The sequence below is a fragment of the Homarus americanus genome, unplaced genomic scaffold (assembly GCF_018991925.1).
Source record: "Homarus americanus isolate GMGI-L3 unplaced genomic scaffold, GMGI_Hamer_2.0 scaffold15139, whole genome shotgun sequence".
NCBI lineage: Eukaryota > Metazoa > Arthropoda > Malacostraca > Decapoda > Nephropidae > Homarus > Homarus americanus.
Window position 1 is genome coordinate 216,215 of NW_024747780.1, and position 5,093 is coordinate 221,307.

A 5,093-nucleotide genomic window follows, 5' to 3' on the forward strand; every position below is an offset into this window, starting at 1 on the left:
ACCAGCAGCTCATATTAACAATTATCAAAAAAGCATCATTAAACACGACACGCTTGACTGGTACAAAAATGAGCCTCGTTCTCTTCTTTCCGACACAAAAAACCAATTGCCTCTTATCCATTTGTTCACATTCTCGTAAAATAAACGAATCTTTTGTCTGATTTTCTGGATGAATATAATCACTAAATCAATTGACTTTCTGTTTACATTGACTTCCATAATTATCGACATGTTGACCAAGACTAGAATCAAGAATCTGGTTTCATTTTAAGTTTCGAATGGACGATAATCCTACTCGCCACCCGCCCCACTGAATTCCAGGAAAATAACCACTTCGTAAAATAAATACGTTGATTCCTCGCATGTTGCATCCTCTCATGAACTAAAGAGAGGGAGAGGGAGAGAGCGTGTGGGCGAGAATGGAGGTGAGGTGTGGTTACCCTTGTCGATGTTCGTTGAGAAAAATTGATTCACTCAACTTATGAATTAATTTTACTACTTTCCACGCGTCTACACAAACAATTCTTACAAACATGTGGAGATTTTTTGTTCTGTAAATGGATGTAATTTCTATGACACGAGATTTTTTTTATCCTTGTAATACCAAGACACATATAACCATTACCAGTTAAAATTATTTTTGCCCATGGCTTACTGACGCGGTAAGCCTGGTCAGTATTCTATATACTGTACTTGTAACGCGCCATCTTGGAAGCCAGGGTGGAGGCTACGGTGTAAATCATCTATATATGCATACAACACGAGCCAATCAAACCTAACCTGACTTAAAAAAAAAAAAGTTTGGTTCGCCGGACATTGAAAAAGATTTACTCTGCAGCCTCTGAGGATTTTCACAACACCTAAAACAAGATCAAATGAGAGCTTTTATCAATACGTCAGCCACACAAACAATTCCAACTAAAACACATTTATACATAGGAGAGGCAAGGGCTTTGTTATTCAAGAATTTAACGAGTTACAGAAAATTTAACGTTTACAGTCAGATCATGGCTAAGGTAATTGATAAGGCCTGTGTGGGGGGGAGGGGGGGGGCAGCGAACGTCATTTATGGCTGCACACAACCTGAACCAGCCAGAACGATCGTTAGGTTAGGTTCTTGTATGCAGTCATGAATGATTTACACCGCAGCCCCCCTTGGATTCCACGATCGCGCGTCGCATCTTGACCAAAGTATTTTTCTTGTGAATCTAAACACTTCCTTCCAGTCACCGACAGAAACTTACAACAAGAGATGTATTTCCTGTGCAGTCACCAAGTCACTCTCCACTGTCTTCCCCTCAGCGGCTCAGGACATAACACACATTCCTACGCGGTTCGGCAGCCAAAATTCAACAGCCTAACAAAGTTGGCGATACATATACAACTGTCTGTAGGAGCACTGAATTATAACCCCTATATTTCCCTCTACGAAGACAACAATATACATTAATAAAAGAAAGGGTAATTTGAGGCCTTTAGTTCAACAACCTTCGTGGGCCGGTTGTAGGAGATAAGAAAATTGTGATAGTTTATGTACAGCGTTTGAGTTGTTTACACTCCCATCTGGCAACGATGTTCCCGGATGACTTTTTTTCTTAGGGGACAAAGATTTTTTCAACTATCGACATAATTGGTTGATATTTTATTATTACCATCAGTTGCTGACACTCCAGTCTGGTGTTAATTATGTTAATGAAGGAAAAATAAAGAAAGCCATAAATTTGCATGTAAAATTTCCTTCCCATATAGACACATGACACAATGTTGTCAACACTGTCAGGTTACTAAGCTTAGGATAAATACTGTCAGCAACACCTGCACATCAGGGTCATATGTTCCCGCGGTACATCAACAGTACAGAATACAGGTATAATAACTTACTGCTGCAGGGTATAATCCTACCCACAAGCAAGACGGTAATACACTGCCACGCACTCAGAAAATACGAGACAGAAAAAACGTGTACTGCAGCTGAATTTATAAGACATTTTTTTTAATTATAATGAACAACTTAAATGCAAACACAATAATTGTCTTCAACTCAGAGATTTGCCTAATACTCGTCTAAATAAAAGTACATTAAAAATGGGTATTTACCTGATCTAGCCTGAGGATAAACTAACAAGATGAAGCCTGTCTCTAAACAGCCAAGAACAGAAAAAAACAAGTAGCACTTACCTCTGAACAGTTGTTAGGTATAAGCATGCACTTGTCACACATAAACACTGCACCTTACAAGGTACACACTCATAGTAAACACAACAAGCCGCGTTTAATATTGCACTTTTTGGTAAGCGGTTATATCAACTGAGAAACTTGGGTTTGAGAGATAATCATGACAGGCGGTGAAAACAATCCAGGTAATGGAGTTAGCGAGCACACTACGGCCGGGTTGCGTCCTCGGCGGCCTCAGGATCAACACTAACTTGTGAGGGCCGCTGTGGTCTCAGCACCTCGCATTAGAGTATCCCAGCCAGCCGCCGCCACAGTTGCCGCGCTCCCTGCAACCCTCACTCTTGTTAGACACAAACGCTGTTTTACAAGCCTGTGTTGAGACGGCTAATTCCATATATCTAAAACAAAACAAAATCCAGTATATTTAGTTTACAAATTCCAAGTTTTACAAAAATTATGTGTGGTTGACGTCTTAGATGTCAAGCAAAATACTTGTTACTTTAATAATTTTCTTTAACATTCGCCAGATGCATTTATTGTTTAAAAGAACATCCACGTGCCAGTCGCCGAGGGCCATCTAATGTTCCAGGGATAAAAACAAGCGGCGAGTTTCTCACAGGCAACCTCTGGCCACACTACAAGTGAACGACCATGGCGAACGTTGCCACATGTTTAGTCACAATTATTCCACATTTATTTGGTAACATTTCATCAGAATTATATTGGCGTTTATTCATGATTAGTATAAAGTGTGTATCGTGTATGACATACGCTGGAATTTGTATCTCCCTAGTGATATAAAAATGTCAAATATTGGTAAATGGCAGTGCTGGAAGACGCACCCAAAATTCCTCAGGCTATGACACCGAGGCTTTCTGGCGTTAAAAATTCATTCATAATTTTACCTTCGGGCGAAATTTTAAACACCATACGTAACCGATGAAGACAATGTGTCCTGCGTGAGGCCAGTGTAGCATCATCGCCAGCCCTGTAGACCAACCGCTCCGAGGTGTTGTCAAATAAATTACGTATCGTCTCTCAGGATCTGAGATTGTCGAGCAGTGCGATGAGCCGGAGCATTGACACCGCTGCTGCCCTCACCGCTCCAGGTTGCCCACACGATAGCAACTAAATCCACCGATGGCCGCTCCACTTGTGAGGGGGGGGGGGGGCTTATCTTTCCGCACTCTCAGTGGACAGGTACACCAGCGCATAATAAACAAAGAATTTATCCCGGACGCGAGCAAGCCTAGCAATTATAATGATTTGATTTATATTTCGCCAGACGCTGCAGTGCCAAGAAAAACTTTTGTACATGTATAAACATTTATTATAACCTTAGGAATTTACGAACAGCTGCAGCCCATGAAAACTGCTTTCCTGGTGTCGATTTAAACACAATTCCGGTGGTATGAAGCGCATGTCTGAAAATCAAGGTTATAACCGTAAAGCGTCTATTTTGACCCTTCTCACCTAACCCATCCAGTTATACAACATAATTGTGTAAAGACAACACCAGACAACCCTAAAAACGCACCATTAAGTTATGGGTTGACTAATTTCAACGTTAATGGAGCTGTTGCAACGCCATTAAGACCACCAACAAAGGACACTGGAGCACCGTGGTGTATCAAAACATTTGGCAATTCAATAAAAATACAACAAAATATTACTCTTCATGCAATTCATCCCTGGAGATTCACGGTAACAGATTAAAGTGCGGGTAAAGACCAAAATACAATACGTAGTTTGGGTTAATAAAAAAAAAAAAGATTGTGTGTTGTATGTGTTAGTTACTCCTCATCGTCATTATCATCCATTTTGTGCAATTAAGTTTCCCAACAGAGCCGCCCCACCCACCAGCCAGTCACGTCTCACCACCAACACAGAATATGATCACCCGTGTTGTTAACCCGCGAGAAATTATTTGATACCAAAGCGTCTGTTGCCTCTACCGCCCACCTTCCTTACTAAAACATCAAGCTACGGTACAACAAGTCTTGCTTTCATTTTATTAATTGTCATTTGCTCCAGGATAAATCATAATTAAGTACGACTAGGGAGATTCAGGAGCCACAGTCCACTAATCATCCCCGGCCACCCGAAAAAAATGACAGAGTTTCCCCTTCAGTGTTTTGTTCCTCTCACAGAAAACTTCTCTCAGTTTTGGGTAACTCTGATGCACTTCCTTACTTCGGCACTATTTACCCATTTATGATTTATGTTGGAGCTAATTTCCAATACTTTTATCTTTATCAAATTTGCGCATCTAACAAGTAACAATTATTAATTCTGGTACGAAAATTAATTAAAAAAACCCACTACATATTAACTATGAATCAACTTGTATGTCTTGGCTCTTCCAAAGTGTTTATCAAGTCTTTTAAATTGCTATACAAATTTCAAAATGCTTTACGAACACCATTACTCACCCAGCCATACCACTAGAAGGTTCGCAATTCCAGAGTTGTCCCAGTCCATGTTGATGGAAGGCGAGGAGGCTCCATGCACTAATTTAAAGGTGTTGACGTCTAGAAGTTACGTCCCCGAGCGCACCTTACACCACCAGAGTCAAGAGTCAACTGGCGGCTGACCTATTGATAACAACCATCGAAACGAACTATCGTCCACTTTGCATTAATTTTTAATGCGTAAAATATAAAATTAACGGGAAGGCATAAACTTTAGACTAACTAAATGTGAAAGCAATTTTGAAATTGTTTACAAATATTTTTATTCCCAAAGCCTTGTTGGCTTTAAGAGCTTCTCACAATACTGGAACACAGATTAGTCTTAATATGAAATATTGATTTTTCAGCTTATGACAGATTCATGAGTAATAAGTACTCGTACATATTTTGTCGAGATCATATTGATAAAAATTAGAGCTTCGGTACAGGAAAATGAAAGATACCATA

The 5,093-nt window shown here is 40.0% G+C and overlaps 1 long non-coding RNA gene across 1 annotated transcript in view; it reads right to left on the reverse strand.

Annotated features, from left to right (window-relative positions):
- Positions 1-2,408, reverse strand: part of LOC121879855 — a 124,930-nt gene extending 122,522 nt beyond the window's left edge. Inside the window, exon 1 of the long non-coding RNA XR_006091448.1 lies at positions 2,179-2,408. This is a non-coding gene — a long non-coding RNA (uncharacterized LOC121879855). The remainder of the gene's footprint in view (positions 1-2,178) is intronic.
- Positions 2,409-5,093: the final 2,685 nt, after the last annotated feature.